General features: G+C 44.5%; 1 protein-coding gene across 1 annotated transcript in view; it reads left to right on the top strand.

The window, feature by feature from the left end:
* NT5E (5'-nucleotidase ecto) overlaps positions 1-17,160 on the top strand; it is a 59,454-nt gene that overhangs the window by 30,251 nt on the left and 12,043 nt on the right. The gene's annotated exons all lie outside the window — the stretch shown is intronic.

Below are 17,160 nucleotides of genomic sequence, written 5' to 3'. Positions count from 1 at the left end.
AAAGGGTCGTGTGACTCCCTGTAGGGAAGGAATGGAGGCGGGTGAAGCGCCTCAGAACAGGGCCCAGTATTGCACCATCTTGTTTCAGTTGTGTCCTGGCTTTGTGGGTAAGATTGTGCAAAACCCTTCCCTGGACCCTTTTCTGAGCTTCTGCCGGAGGCAAAGTCAGAACCCAGGACGCACAGTGGGAACCGGACATCTGCGTCCACCCTCTCGTCCCTGAGAGTAACAGGTTCAAACTTTTTTGACTGTGATCCCTAATAAGAAAGGCATCGCACAGGAGGACCCACACACACTGTCAAACACACACACACACAAACCAAAAGAAAACTTTCACAAAGCACCTGCTGTTTTCTGTTCTGCTGTTGATTTTAAGTGCCAGTCACTACCTGGTAAATAGTCTCCTTGTTTGTAGCTAGCCCATGTTTTGAAAACTCCGGCCTGACCAAAACAGTGCGTGAACAATCCAAGGCATCGAAACCCTCCGTTAAGGTGCTCGAGTCCCCGTGTTCCTCCTGACTCGCTTACACACCGTCCTGATCCACGCAGGCTTAGGGAGCCGGTCGGTCCTCCACAGCAGCCATCAAAATGTGCCCGTCAGTCATTGTGCCCTGATGGGCCTGAAAAGGTTTGGTGACTGTGCCTGGCTTCCCATTAATTCTGCAGCCAGAACTGTCCCTTTGCTCCTGTCACTTTGTTTCAGTCAACAATGTGACCTGCAAAACAGGATGTGTCTTTTGTAAGCAGATGAATTTTTAGTTAATGATGAATGACTAGATGAAAGAAAGATTTAGAGATAAAAATTATAATTTGCTTATCCATAAGTCTTGAGGTAGAGAATTACAGTCTCTGAAAAAACTGCTTCTAGAGTCTTAGTCATTGATTTCATGATTGCTTGCGAAGATTAAACTTGTTCTCGTGAAAATATTTAATTCTGATTCTTATCATTTTGAGTTTAAAAAAAGTCATTCCAGGACACAATAGAGGATAAGCCTCATTTCCTTGTTTAAATAAATGTTCCCAGCCTTAAAAAACAAGAAAAACTCCACTGAGGGGCCAGCCTGGTGGCATAGTGATTAAGTTTGCACATTCCGCTTGGGTGGCCCAGGGTTTGCAGGTTCAGACTCTGGGTGCAGACCTACACATCACTCCTCAAGCCATGCTGTGGCAAGCGTCCCACGTATAAAATTGAGGAAGATTGGCACAGATGTTAGTTCAGGGCCAATCTTCCTCAGGAAAAAGAGGAGGATTGGCAACAGATATTAGCTCAGGGCTAATCTTCCTCACCAAAAAAAAAAAAAACCTCCACTGAATTGTTTGAATTGAATTAGCATAAAATTAATTTAAAGTTAAATATTATTAGTTAATAAAAATATAGTTAAAAATAATGCATCCCTTGGAATTTTAAATCTTGCTGAGAATCATTTTAGCACACACACAGGACCCACCATGTACACACATACACATATACACACCTGAAAGAAAATTTCAAAGGCATCTGGATTGGACCTGATATTTTCTCTCCTGTTATTTAATTTCTCTTAATACTGGTTACCACCTATTAATTTCATTGTATTGTAGCTGGCCCATATTTTTTAAAACGTGGCTTTTAATGAGGCATAACCAAAACAGTAACGCAACTGCTCCTCTCCAGATGTTGGACATCATTCCAGGTTCTTTTTGGTTATAGTGTGCATGTGCAGATGACCTCACAGGGTCTGACCACTCTCACATCAGACTGAAGAGTCTGAGAGCACTTCCCCCTGACCAGGCTTCTAGAATGACACAGCTGCTAGTTTGCAAATGACTTCTCTAGAGAAATTAAATCCTAGAGTCCTGAACTGGTCCATGCTGTTGCCTTTGGAGAAAAAAGTAAAACAGTGAGGGCAAGTGGAAAGCTGTAGCAGGTACGAGGGAACTCTATCCTCTGTGCGACCCTTGAAGGCAGGCAGACTCCTAAGATGCTGTCTCTCTGTTGGCCTCCCACTATTTTAACTGAATTTTGGACTGAGCAAGTCAGTCTGGCCAGCTGTGGCCTTGAGTGACTATAGACATGAGTTTCTATATCTGCAGAGGAACGGGGTTAGAAGTGTTGTCTCTGATCCCCTCTATTCTAACATCTTGCTCCCTAGAGCCATCCACACAAAGAGCCTGATTGCTTACTTCCCAAAATTTGGGCAAATAAACGTGGTCTTCACAGAATACCTTATAACTTCCTTAGGTTACTGCAGTGAATTTAATTATACTCTGACTTCTTTGAGGCTCATACCTGCTGGCTATCCCACTCTGTCCCCCTCTGTATCACTGTCATCTAATGGCCCCCAGGCCACTCCCCAACATTGCCGAGAATTTAGCACCCCACTTCCCATCTTCCTCTCCTCTCCGGCTCCTGCCTTCATCCTGGCTAAGTGTCCACATGGATGGCTCATCCCTTACCCAAAGTTCAGAGTCCCTTGATCTTCTCAACTCATGACTGTCACCTCCACTCCATTTCAACAACTTCACTTCTGGGGCCACAGGCTGAGACCGGGTCATCATCCAGAATTAGTCCATCTCCAAAGCCCCACCGTCCCCCTCCCTTGTCACAGCCTCTCAGCCTTAAAGCCTTCTCACCCCTCACTCCTTTGAGATCTGGCCTTCAGCCTGTTGAACCTGCAGCCTCGGGAGCTCCTTCCCTCCCAGTCCTTCTCTCTCCCCTTAGCCTGGAAGCATCCACTAGGGACCCTTGACGGAGTCTATGGCCGACACATGGAAGGCAGGTGTCCAGAATTGTTGAATGAATGTTAACAGGTGCAGCTCCTTTAAGATTTCTTTATTTGATCAGTTTTTAAAATACCTAATTTTCATTGTCTCTGGATTTAGGCGCGCATTTATTGAACTATGAAATTCAACCTCTTTCATTTATTAGAGAACATAAATGATTTTAATGGCCACAGAATTTCATTCTCAAAACAAATGGAGTTCACAGCGTCATTATAGACAAGACAGATGGTAAAAGCTAAGGCTGATTCTTCCCACTGCAGCCCATGGCGAGGTGCACATGTGAGGGGTAGACCCATGCCCGCTTTACTACTGAGGGAGGGAGGCCGAAAGACTCTGTCATTGTTTGCAGTCTTTCACCTCTCCATTAATTTTCACTCCTGTAGTTTAGATAATCTTGCCTTTTAGAACAAGAAAATTGTCTTACTATGCCACATCCACAGGACAGGGAGACAGTCTCCAACAAAGAGCCATCTCCTCTGGGCATCAATAAGAACAGCTCATGTCTTTGGTTCATTAAGTGAGGAGAGAATCAGCCAAACGGCAAAGGTGTGGCCAGAAGCTTCAAAGATGCTGTGCTTGGTGGCACAGGCACTAACTTGTCCAGTGGTCGCTTGCTGGGGACCTCTCAGTCAACTTTTAGCCACACCCTAGCCTCAACACCAGCTTCCTTCATGTAGCAAAGCCAGAGCCTTCTGGTTCGCCATCTTTGCAGCCACTTAACACTGATCAGTTTTAGCCACATCTCATGAAAACTGCTTTCCAAGATGAAGTGGGGCTATCCAAACCCCAAATCTAAACAGGACAAGCATAAAGCATGGTCAAGGTCATCTGGCAGGTTGAATTGATGATGGCCCACATTGTGAAGTCATGAACCCACTCCCATGACAAGGTGACATCTCTTCCTGGGGCTACAGTTCACGTTGCCTTAATTTTCCTTCTTGATGGTCTTCTGAGAAGGATCTCATCTCTCCCACTCTCACTGGGAGAGTGTGGGGTTGTGGAAAGGGCTTTGGACTCTGACAGATCCAGTTTCCTGCTGGAGTTGGTCACTATTGGCTGTCTGACCTGAGACAAGTTACATAACCTCTCGGGCTTCAGGTTTTTATTTTTATTTTTTTTATTTTTTGGTGTGTGAGGAAGATTGGCTCTGACCTAACATCTGTTGCCAATCTTCCTCTTTCTGCTTGAGGAAGATTGTCACTGAGCTAACATCTGTGCCAATCTTCCTCTGTTTTATATGGGACACTGCCACAGCTTGGCTTGATGAACAGTGCTGGGTCTGTGCCTGGGATCCAAACCTGTGAACCCCAGGCTGCTGAGGCAGAGCATGTGAACTTAGTGAGCTTAACCACTAAGCCACCGGGCTGGCCCTTTCAGCTTTTTCTTTTTAAAAATGTTTACAGGCATATACTACCTCAGAGACTGTCATAGGGATTTTAAAAATTAGGTAATATATAAGCAGACCTAGGCCTTAGAGCAAGTAGGTCCAGGACAAATATGTCAATTCTCTAATATTCTGCAACATGGGAAAATGTATGTAATATAGTATTAAATGAAAAAGAGGAGTATACAAAAATATTTCTTTTACAGCTGTAAAAAACCCAGCTCTTAAAGGACCCATGCACAAATTCACCTGTCTCAGAGAGCAACCTAAAGTCACCAGAAAGAAAGCTGTACAGACCTTTGGTGAAAAGAGACTCACCTGGTAGGCTCTGGGTGCATCTCAGTGAGAGGTGAGACATCACCAGAGAATGAGACATTGGTGGTGACCATTGTAACCTAGTACAGGTATGCTGACACAGATGCTGGCAGACACCATTGACATTCTTTCCCTAGCCTGTCATCCCAGGGGTCTGCCACACCCACTAGAGGGCAGATTTAATCCAGTTCAGCCAGGGCAGGCAGCCCACCCTGTGGACCAGCCCCACCCAACAGCAAGCCCTCAGCCTACTTGCTTGCCTGCATAGACTGGTTGTCTTGATTTCTACAGGCAGGCAAGGGTTTCTGCCTCTGCGGGGCAGAGTCTGTGTGAGGAGCAGGTGAACTGTTGGGGGTGTTGGTGGAGAGGTGAGGGCCTCTGCAGTGGGGTGACTGGGTACACTCCAGGGGGTTGGGAAGTGTGCATAGGCCAGGACTGTGTTGATGGTGTGTGTGGACCTATTTGGGATGGGGCTTATCAGTGGCAGAAGACCTGTGCTTCACAATCAGCCACAAAGAGGATCAGCCCCCCTTCCAAAGCCTGAAACAATTGTGTGCTCCTGTTCCTAGGGCCAGCCCCACTCAGCTGCAATCCTGAGAGAGATGACAAGAGGCTTGCAGGCCTGAGGCCTATAGCAATTGTAAGCCCCTGAGCCTAGAACCCAGCTACACTGGGTGCCTACCCATTTAACAGGAAAACTGCAACAGGAGTGTGCTATTAGCCCTTGTAGCCAATGATGCTGGGGCTCCCCAAACCAGATTTACAAATAGCCAGCCAGGGAGGGAAAGCCTAGATTCCCTGAGTACCTGCAGTAAGAGCAACCCTGCTGCAACAAGACACAAGTAGCCCACAACAGGGGTCACTCCTGGAACATTTGGACTGGTGATGAGAGGGAAGCTCACTGCTGGGCCTCATAAGGCATCTCTTACATAAGGCCACTTCTCCAAGATCAGGAGACATGGCTGACTCACCTAATACATAGATATAAGCACAGAGAAAGAAACATAGTGAGGGGGCAAAGGAATACATTCAAAGCAAGGGAACAAGACAAAACCCCAGAAAAAGAACTAAATGAAACAGAAATAAGTGATCTACCTGACAAAGAGTTCAAGCAAAAACTCATAAGGATGCTCACTGATATTGGGAGAGGACTGGATGAACACAGTGAGAACGTCAACAAAGAATTGGGAAATATAAAAAAGAACCAATCAGAAGTGAAGAATACAATACTGGAAATGAAAAATTCATTAAAAGGCATCAAATAGCAGAGTAGAGGATACAGAAGAATGGATCAGTGAGCTAGATGAAACACTGGAGGAAATCACTCAAGCTAAACAGATAAAAGGAAAAAGAAGTAAACAGAATGAGAACAGTCTAAGGGAACTCTGGGACAATATCAAGTGTGCTAACATTCATATTATAGGAGTCCCAGAAGGAGAAGAGAGAGACAAAGGGGCAGAGAATCTATTTGAAGAAATAATAGGTGAAAACTTTCCTAACCTAAGGAAGGAAACAGACATCCAAGTACAGGAAGCACAGAGAGCACCTATAAGACAAACCCAAAGAGACTCACACCAAGGCCCATTATAATTAAAATGTCAAGAATTAAAGATAGAGAATCCTAAAAGCAGCAAGAGAAAGGCAACAAGTGCCAGATAAAGAAAAAACCCATAGGCTATTATCGGACTTCTCAGATGAAATCCTACAGGCTGGAAGAGAGTGTCATGACTTATTTAAAGTAATGAAAAGGAAAAAACCTACAGCCAAGAATACTCTATCCAGCAAGGTTATCATTCAGAATGGAAGGGGAAATAAAGAGCTTCCCAGACAAGCAAAAATTAAAGGAGTTCATCACCAAGGAACCAGTTCTACAAGAGATGCTCAAGGGACTTATTTAAGTGGGAAAGAGAGGGCCATCAATAGGGATGAGAAAATTATCAAAAAAAAACCCAGGGAGTAAAATCACTGGTAAGGGCAAAAATACAGTAAAGGTAGCAGATCAACCACCTCTGAGATAATATGAAGGTTAAAAGACAAAAGTACTAAAATTACCTATTTCAATGATAAGAGAGTAGTGGATAGACACACAAAATAAGAGATTAAATAAGATTTCAAAAACATAAAATGTGGGAGGAGAGGAGTAAAAGAGTAGAGCTTTTAGAAAGATCAAGCTAAAGAGACTATTAACTCAATATAGATTGCTATATTCATAGAATATTATATAGGAACCTCATGGTAATCACAAACCAGAAATCTATAATAAATAAACAATGAGTAAGTGGAAAGAAATCAAACATACTAAAGAAAGCCATCAACCACAAGGGAAGAGAGTAAGAGAAGAAAAAAGAAACAGAGAACAACTACACTCAGAAAAAAATAAGGAATAAAATGGCAATAAATACATATTTACCAATAGCTACTTTAAATATCAGTGGACTAAATGCTCCAATTAAATGCCATAGGGTGGCCAATTGGATAAAAAAAACAAGACCCATATATATGCTGCATACAAGAGACACACTTCAGACCTAAAGACACTCACAAACTGAAAGTGCAAGGATGGAAAAAGATATTCCATGCAAATGGCAAAGAAAAGAAAGCAGAGGTAGCAGTATTTATATCAGACAAAATAGACTTTAAGACAAAAACTGTAACAAGAGACAAAGAAGGGCACTACATAATGATAAAGGGAACAATCCAACAAGAGGATATAACACTTGTAAAAATCTATGCACCAACATAGGAGCACCTAAATATATAAATTATTAACAGACATAGAAGGAGAAATAGACAGTAACACAATAATAGTAGGGGACTTTAACACGCCACTTACACCAATGGATCATCCAAACAAAAGATCAATATGGAAACATTGGCCTTAAGTGATACATTAGACCAGATGGACTTAGCAGATACATATAGAGAACATTCCATCCCCAAAATGCAGAATACACATTCTTTTCAAATGCTCATGGAACATGCTCCAGGACTGATCACGTATTATGCCACAAAACAAGTTTCAATAAATTTAAGAAGTTCAAAATAATATCAAGCATCTTTTCTGACCACAAAGTTATGAAACTAGAAATCAGCTACAGGAAGAAAATCAGAAAAGCCACAAAAATGTGGAGATTAAACAAAATGCTACTGAATAATTATTGGGTCAATGTAGAAATCAAAGGAGAAATCAAAAAATACCTGGAGACAAATGAAAATGAAAATACGACATGCCAAAATCTATGGGATACAGCAAAAGTGGCTCTAAGAGGGAAATTTATAGCAATACAGGCTACCTCAACAAACAAGGAAAATGCCAAATAAACAATCTAACAGTGCACCTAAAGGAACTGGAAAAAGAAGAACAAAGCCCCAAATCAGCAGAAGACAGGAAATAATAAAAATCAGAACAGAAATAAATGAAATAGAGACTAAAAAAAGATAGAAAAAATTAAGGAAACAAAGAACTGGTTCTTTGAAAAGATAAGCAAAATTGACAAACCCTTAGCTAGACTCACCAAGAAAAAAAGAGGATTCAAATAAATAAAATCAGAAATGAAAGAGGAGAAATTACAACAGACACCACAGAAATACAAAAGATTATAAGAGAATACTATGAAAAGCTACATGCCAACAAATTGGATAATCTAGAAGAAATGGATAAATTCTTAGAATGATACAACCTTCCACAACTGAATCAAGAAGCAGAGAATTTGATTAGTAAGGAGATCAGCCATCAGTAAGGAGATAAAACAGTAATCAAAAACCTCCCAAAACATAAAAGTCCAGGACCGGACAGCTTCCCTGGTGAATTCTACCAAACATTCAAAGAAGACTTAATACCTGTCCTTCTCAAACTCTTCCAAAATATTGAAGAGGAGGGGAGGCTTCTGAGTCATTCTACAAGCCAACATTATCCTGATACCAAAACCAGACAAGGACAACACAAAAAAAGAAAATTACGGGCCACTGTCAACGGATGAACATCTATGCAAAAATCCTCAACACAATACTAGCAAATCGAATACAACAACACATTAAAAAGATCATAAATCATGATCAAGTGAGTTTTATTCCAGAGATGCAGGGATGATTCAACATCCACAAATCAATCAATGTGATAGACCACATTAACAAAATGAAGAATAAAAATCACATGATCATCTCAATAGATGCAGAGAAAAGCATTTGGCAAGGTACAGCATCTATTTATGATAAAAATTCTAAATAAAACGGGTATAGAAGGAAAATACCTCAGCATAATAAAGGCCATATATGACAAAACCACAGCTAACATCTTCTCATCTGGAGAAAACCTGAACGCTATCCCTCTAAGAACAGGAACCAGACAAGGATGCCCACTTTCACCACTCTTATTTAACATAGTATTGTAAGTCCTGGCCAGAGCAATCAGGCAAGAAAGAGAAATAAAAGGGATCGAAATTGGAAACGTGAAACTGTCACTCTTTGCAGGCAACATGATTTTATATATAGAAAACCCTAAAGAATCCACTAAAAAACTTTTAGAAATGATAAATGAATACAGTCAAGTTGCAGGATACAAATCAACATACAAAAATCAGTTGCGTTTCTATACACTAACAAGGAAGTGGCAGAAAGAGAAATTAAGAATACAGTCATATTTACAATTGCAACAAAAAGAATAAAATACCTAGGAATAAACTTAACCAAAGAAGTGAAAGATCTATACACTGAAAACTATAAAACATTGTTCAAAGAAATTGAAGAAGACACAAAGAAATGGAAAGATAATCTCTGCTCTTGGATTGGCAGAATTAGCATAGTTAAAATGTCCATACTTCCTAAAGCAATCTATAGATTCAATGCAATCCCTATCAAAGTTCCAACAACATTTTTCACAGAACTAGAACAAGGAATCCTAAAATTTATATGGAACAATGAAAGACCTTGAATAGCCAAAGGAATCCTGAGGAAAAAGAACAAAGCTGGCAGTATCACACTCCCTGATTTTGAAATGTACTACAAAGGTATAGTAACCAAAACAGCATGGTACTGGCACAAAAACAGACACACAGATCAATGGAACAAAATCAAGAGCCCAGAAATAAACCCACACATTTATGAACAGCTAATATTCAACAAGGGAGCCAAGAGCATACAATGGAGAAGGGAGAGTTTCTTCAATAAGCTGTGTTGGGAAAACTGGACAGCCACATGCAAAAGAATGAAAGTAGACCATTATCTTGAACCATGCACAAAAATCAACTCAAAATGGATTAAAGACTTGAATGTAAGACCTGAAACCATGAAACTTCTAGAAGAAAACATAGGCAGTATGCTCTTTGACATCGGTCTTAGCAGCATTTTTTTCAAATACCATGTCTGACCGGGCAAGGGAAACAAAAGAAAAAATGAACAAATGGGACTACATCAAACTAAAAAGCTTCTGCACAGCAAAGGAAACCCACCAACAAAACGAAAAGACAACCTAACGCTTGGGAGAAGATATTTGCAAACCACATATCAGATAAGGGGTTAATATCCAAAATATACAAAGAACTCATATGTCTCAACAACAAAAAAACCAACAACCCAATTAAAAAATGGGCAAAAGATCTGAACAGAGATTTCTCCAGAGAAAATATATGGGTGGCCAATAGGCACATCCAAAGATGTTCAACATCATTAACCATCAGGGAAATGCAAATCAAAACTACAATGAGGTATCATCTCACTCTGGTCAGAATGGCTATAATTAACAAGACAGGAAACAACAAGTGTCGGAGAGAACGTGGAGAGAAAGGAACCCTCCACACTGCTGGTGGGAGTGCAAACTGGTACAGCCACTATGGAAAACAGTATGGAGTTTCCTCAGAAAGTTAAGAATAGATTTACCATATGATCCAGCTATCCCACTGTTGGGTATTTATCTAAAGAACTTGAAAACACAAATACATAAAGATACATGCACCCCTATGTTCATTGCAGTATTATTCACAATAGCCAAGACTTGGACGCAATGGAGGTGCCCATAAAGGGATGAATGGATAAAGAACACATGGTATATATACACAATGGAATACTACCCAGCCATAAAAAACAATGAAATCCAGCCATTTGTGACAACATGGATGGACCTTGTGGGTATTGTGCTAAGTGAAATAAGTCAGAGGGAGAAAGTAAAATACCATATGATCTCACTCATAAGTAGAAGATAAAAACAATGACAAACAAACACATATCAATGGAGATTGGATTGGTGGTTACCAGGGGGAAGGGAGGAGCGGGGGGGGGGGGGGGGAGAAGGGAGTGATGAGGCACATGTGTGTGGTGATGGACCATAATTAGTCTTTGGGTGGTGAACATGATATAATCTACACAGAAAGCAAAATCTATTAAAATGTTTACCTGAAAGTTATATAATGTTATAGTCCAATGTTACTGCAATAAATATAAATAAATTAAAAAATTTTTTTAAAAACCAGGAAATTGGCAGAAAAGGCAGTTAGCGATGCAAATACAAAGACGTGGCTGCTCTCTAAGGTTCTCCTTCTCCCCCTCAGAAAATAAAGTGAACAGACATGAACCAAACAAACAAAAAATGTAGCGGCGACAAGGAAACTACAAACGTCTGGAGTCATTTCTGGTAGTTTGTTTTTTCTGGGTTAGGATTCTACACAGCCACGGTAGCCGGTATAGCACTTGCTTTATGACTGAGAATTGACTTTCCTGAATGATTATTACCAAGAGCCCCTGGGACCAGCCAGCTAACATGTATGCCTAATATAGCAGAAATAATGACGGGGCCGTTACAAACAGCCCCTGGAAAGTTTTCAAGTTTTCATTCACAGAGCAAATCAAGCTTCCTAATTAGCTACAACACACTAGAAAGCGCAGCTCCTGGCCTTCGAGCCCTTGCTCTCTGCTTCCTCGCGTGACCTTCGTCTCTGTTACAGGAACCCCTTAGCTGTTTTCTTTAGTTCACTTGTGTTCAAAGAACTTGTGGCAGGCAGTGGCAACCATGGCAGCGAAGGCCACAAATTCCTAGAAGTCACGTTTGCCATCTCCATCATTGTCCAGTGTTTGAATGACTGTGTCATCAATCTCCTGCTCTTTGATTTCCTGAGAGAGAAGAGAAGTTGCCCAGCTTATTTTCAAAGGAAATTTCAGGCCATCAAAACAATTAAAAGTTGGATGGCTTTAATAATTTGTATCAGAAATAACCTAAGATGTAAAATGGAAAATGCTAGAAAAGATTTCTCTTGTGACGAAGGGACTCTGGGCCCGGCAGAGCGCTCTGGGGGTCTGTGCCTTCTCTTCTACCTTACTTTACGTCCAGTGGACCTGGGCCTTTGAAAAGATTGTGTGAAACAACCAAGATCTGAAAAACTGCAGGTTGTTATCACTGTACTTAAGACACCTGGAAAAGAATACGGCCTAGATCAGCATGAGCATATTATAAGCAAATGTCTTGAAAGAAAAAACAAACTTTTGGCTCCCCTAAGGTTTTCCTTGCTGCTGTGTGTGGAAGTCCCCATAGTGAAGGCTTCTAGGGGATTTTCATGTTTTAAAATTGTTTTTTGGCTCTTGGGAACATGTACTAAATTTGTTAAGTCCTTGTGTTCTTTTTGCCGCTTGAGTTACTTTCTAGTTCATGGAACTTTTCCTGACACTTCTCCCACCCAACACTAAAGCCAAGAGAATGGTGTTGCACAGTCTCAGACGAGCACACCCGGTGCAGGACTACACATGTGGTGGGAGGAATGTGGCACTGAGCACTGAAGAGCATCCTGCAGATGCTCAGCATAACCGGTCCCTAGGGCAGGAGTTCCTGGCCCAGAGAAGTCAAGTGAAATGTACAACGGCTGCCTTGAATATAAAACGTGAAAGATCGAGATTCTGGGGGGGTTGGGGTGCGCCCTATAAACCATCTGCTAAAAGATGAATGGGAGCAGTGCATTAATTTCAATACATTCTAGATTGGCCTCCAAACTGAAATTACATTGATTAAACAAGGCCAACAAATGTTAAAAAAAAAAATTAAAAAATAACCAAATGTATCTTCTTGCCTGTAAAAGATGAGAAACCAGCAGTGCAGTGCTTCCTCCCCAGCAGGCTGGCTGTGTCTCCCTCAGTTGTCTTGTCCTCAGTTTACAAGTTTCCCCCAGGCCTAGAGAGACAGACGGCCGTGAATTTGTGACGGCTCGGGTGTGATTTGGAAGCAGAGCTCTCTCTTCTGTGCCAGGTGGTCTCCGGGGTCTCCTAGACAGGGAGCTTACTTGAATTGTGTACCGCATGTCCACTGCTCACCAGTGTGATTGAAACGAAGGATCTGTGGGAATCAGCTAAGACCCCTCCCTGAATACAACACGCGGCATTTCCCAGTGCACGTAACCACTCTGGGAATGCCTTCTCCACCTAAATGCTGATTTTCCTTAAAAATAAATCAGGTTTACATCTGTTTATGGTCATGTGTACCTCCTTTTTAATCTCAAGAAATACAGTTCTTCCTTCTCAAAGGAGCACTGTTAGTAAGTGGGACCACAGCACGTAAAGCTGAGAGTCGGTCCCCCTCTCTATCCTCTTCCTCTGGACTCTGTTGTAACAGGTCGTAGTGATAGAACCTGAGGACAGCTGTGTGGTCATGACGTTTTTCTCATTTGTTATATAAACCCTGTTCTGTAACATAAAAAGTGAATGAGAAGTCTGGTATCTGGAAGGGTACTAAGCCGTGGGGATGGCCAGATCCTGTGTGAAGAGAAGAGAGTGACGGACAGCTGTGGGTATCACTCCTTCCCCTGTTCTGTCTCTGTTGAGCAGCCTGTCCCGGCCTCATAAGGATGAAGCAAGGACCTGAGGCCTGGCCCCACCGGGCAGTGGAGATCCAGAACACTAGGCACTTGTTGGAGCTTTGAAAATGTTTGTTGAGTGACTGAATGAATGTGTGTGAGCCTTCCCACCCTGCAAGGCTCCCTTATTTGCCCAGCCTGTCAGGACTGGGTAGAGGCAGACAGCCTGGATTGGATCTCATGAGGGTTTTGTGCCCACTCTGGGAACTACTTGAAGATGTGTAATGTCTTTTGGACCCCCAAGCCATCACTAAATGTTTAAGAACAAGAATTTGAGCAGTAAATTGAAGCATATGCAAAACAGAGGGACACAGTCTGGATATGGTGTGTATCCCTTTGAGTCCCCTGAAGCAGACATGACAGCTGGGTACAGAGGTGGCTGAGGAGACGGTGACTCACCCCTCGGGTCATAGACCGCCTCTTGACCGCGCTGTGAAGACAAGAGAGAGCTCTCCATGCGGGACGTCTGGAGCTGCTTCTGTACCAGCGGCAGGGCACACAGCGGCTGGCCTGGCCGCCTGGGCACGGAGGGCATCTCGGCCAGTGCTCTCCACTCGGCCCAGACAAGCCCTCGTGGCAGGGAGCCTAACTCTGGACTCGGCCGCCCCCCCCCCCATCTCCACTCGCACTGCCCGAGCCGCCTGCTCTATGCTCACATCGCCCCAAGCTGTCCTGCGAGCAAAAGAGGCTCATTGCTTAAAAAAAAGGTTAAACCTCTTCTAGTTTAAACCACTAATCGAATCTCTTGTTTTACAAATTTAGAAAACAAATTTAGGCGCCAGGAGCTGAAGGTCTCTCTCCCCAAGGTCGGGAAACCAGATTGAAACTGAGCTGGCCCCCACACCCCGTCTCCTGACCCCCAGCTCCGCTTCCACTCTGTGAGCCCCACCCAGCTCCTGGGTTGGGGAAACTGAACTGAGGGGAGTTGGGGGCAGGTGGGCACGTGGGCACTGCTTCCCGCTGCATACGGATTCCACTGCAGGGAAAGCACAAAAACCTGGTCTGATCTAGGGGAGAGTGTTGGCTAAACTGCCTGAGCTGAGTCATTCAACAGACATTTGTTGAGTGCCTTCTGTGTGCTGGGCAGAGCCTGCAGATGCAGCAGCCCTTGGCCTCAGGAGACTTAGTGTCTTGAAAGGGATACTGATTTTTCTAAGTATGCAAGTCAGTCAGTCATATTATATATCATTACAAAGCCCACTGTGAAGGGAGGAGCAGAGATGCTGTGAGAGCACAGAGAGGAGGACCTGGCCCAGCCTGGGGCATCGTCACCAGAGACGGTCTCAGGAGGAAGTGCCTTTGGGCTGAGATCAGACAGACGTCCAGCAGTGAACCTGGTGAACAATTATGGCTGATCTTCCTTGAGCATTTCCCTGGGTCAGCCTTCCTTATCTGCACTAACTTCTTTAACCCTCCCAAGAAGCCTGTAAGGCAGGTATTGTTATTGTCTGATTGTCTCCCTTTCACAGATGAATAAACTGAAGCAAAAAGATGTAACTGATTCACATTCACATGTAGGCCTCCGGCTCCAGGTCTTACTCCACGTTGCAGGGCTCTGGAGGTGGCCGAGGTCCAGGGAGGGGAGAGGCCATGGCTGCCGAGCTGCAGGACAGATAGTCTAGATGAAGCTGGTGAGAGAAGAAAGCGCCACGTCGTGCAGGTCTGATAGGTTGTGAGACTCGTGTCAAAACTTGTCGTGTTTTTCTAAGGCCAGTAGGAAATATTTTAAACTAGAGAGTGCACGATCATATCTATGTACTAGAAAGATCACTCGGGCTGCTGTGTGGAAACTGGATTAGAAATCACTTTTATCCAGTCCTTTTGTAGGAAGTTGGGAACTTCTTAAACCGGTTCCCGTACACATTGGAATCATAGCATGGACTGCCTTAGAACGTTCTATAATTCATTCAGCCAGTTGAAAAACCGGGTCAAGGCCTGCTCCCTGGCACCTCTGTCACCACGTGATCCACCCTCTCGGCCCCTGCTGGCCACTGGAGGCGGTTGCCCCGTCCCATTCCTGCGGGGCTGCCCCTGAGGCTGGCTGGGCACCGGCGCTGTGCTGGGGGGCGCCCCGCTCCCCCACTCTCCAGGTCAGCCTGCAGCTCCCCGCTCCCAGACTGTGTACTAGAAGCCTGGGATAGAGTTCGGGTGGATCATTTCTCTCCCAGTAAGATGCCAAGTGGGTTTCTAAAGACAGACGCGCGGCTCCGCGTGGAGGCGATATTTGGGCACGAGCACCGGAAGCCGCGAAGCCCTGGATCGCTTTCTCTGCCCACGGTCCTGGGGTTGCCGAGCTGAGGGGAGCAGAGAGGGCGCGGCAGCGGAGAGGCAGAGATTGCTCAACCAGACCAGCTACTGCCCCAGCCCCGCGGGAAGCGTCTTCCTCGTTCCTCGTTAAGTCCGTTTAAGACGCAGATGATACGTCTTTTGTTCTAACAGAAGGAACAGCAAGACTTTTCAGAACCGGTGTCCCTGTCACGGGAGCTGGTTGGTGGCTCCTGTTTGTAGAGTGCGAGCTGATCTGATGAGGCATTTGACCGGATCGTCGGATTCCTAAGTTTTACATTGTGTTTAAGTTTGGACATGTCTATGGAAGGCAGAAAAATAAAGGCTAAAAAAAGTCAGCCTCGCCCTGCCCCTGGGTTTCCGGGACGCTGCCGCACTCCGCCTTTTCTGGAACGGAGTGCGTGCCTTTTCCTCCTGGACGGGCGCGCTGCGCCACCTTGTGCACGTATTGGGAACTGCACGTCCCCAGCTTCTCCGGGCTCCGAGGAGGAACAAGCTTCCCAAAGTTTCCCCAGATGAGGAGGAGAGAGAGGCTGCCACACCCCTTCGTCCCCCGAAGTAAAGACCAGGCTCCAGACTGGCCCAAAGGAGGACCAACACAGAAGGGAATGAGGATGTTAACCTTCCCTGCTACTCTGCAGTCCATCGGATCATGTGCAACTGTCACAGCCAACACCTGCCCGTGGCCCATGAGGCTGTGCGCTACAAATGGAGACGGGACAAGGCCTGCGCTGGATCTTACGTCAGTGCTTTCGTGAAAATGAAGTTCCAAGACTTTGTCCCTTTTTTTCCCGGAGGGAGCAAGAAATGAGAGATTAAAGTGGCAATAGCTGTTTCCTGCTTGTGAAGCGCTGGTATTTGCACACTTTTGCTCTGTGGTCATGGAGCTGGTAGGGGCTGCTCTTGGCAGAGGAGCCGGGCAGGAGGGGGTTTTTCAGAACGTCCACCCCAGCTTGTCTTAGGTGAAGAGAGAAGCCCAGAAACAGCGCGTAGCACAAAGGCGCAGCCCCTGGGCTTGCATTTGATTTGGTAAGCGGCCTTTGGCAACCAGCTCTTGCAGCTTTAGAATAGCACATCCTGGGCTGTGGGGAGGTGGAGAGGACGTACGCTCCAGTGTCTCACATCCCTGCTTTTCAGTCCGCTCTCCTGCACATTCAAGCTGTGTGACCTTGGGTGCATAACCTGTGACAGTTTTCTCATCTGTAAAGTGGGGATGATAATAGGACCTGCCTCATGGGATGCTTGGTGGATTAAATGAGATGTCACCCAGGGCCTGGCTCTTGGCCCACTCTCATAATGCTTCATGTGAGTAGCCAGCACGTGCTGAGTCCCTGGGCCCTCTGTAAACATCTGATAGGAACGACTGGTCCTGGGTGTGGTGAGGGAGGTGACAGAAACAGTAGTGGGTCCAGGGTAGCTGCTCTAAAGTCCCTGATTCAGAACAGCCCACACTAGGTCACTGTCTCTGTGCAGGTAAGACAGGACCTGCAGTGCCCCTGAAGGAGGGGTGGAGGTGCAGAACTGAAACATGCCAGGTGGTGAGAGGCCAGGCCCCCCACTCTCCTGCAGGCAGGTGTCCAGGAG

Source organism: Equus quagga, chromosome 11 (genome assembly GCF_021613505.1).
Source record: "Equus quagga isolate Etosha38 chromosome 11, UCLA_HA_Equagga_1.0, whole genome shotgun sequence".
Lineage (NCBI taxonomy): Eukaryota > Metazoa > Chordata > Mammalia > Perissodactyla > Equidae > Equus > Equus quagga.
This window is presented reverse-complemented; position numbering and strand designations above follow the sequence as displayed.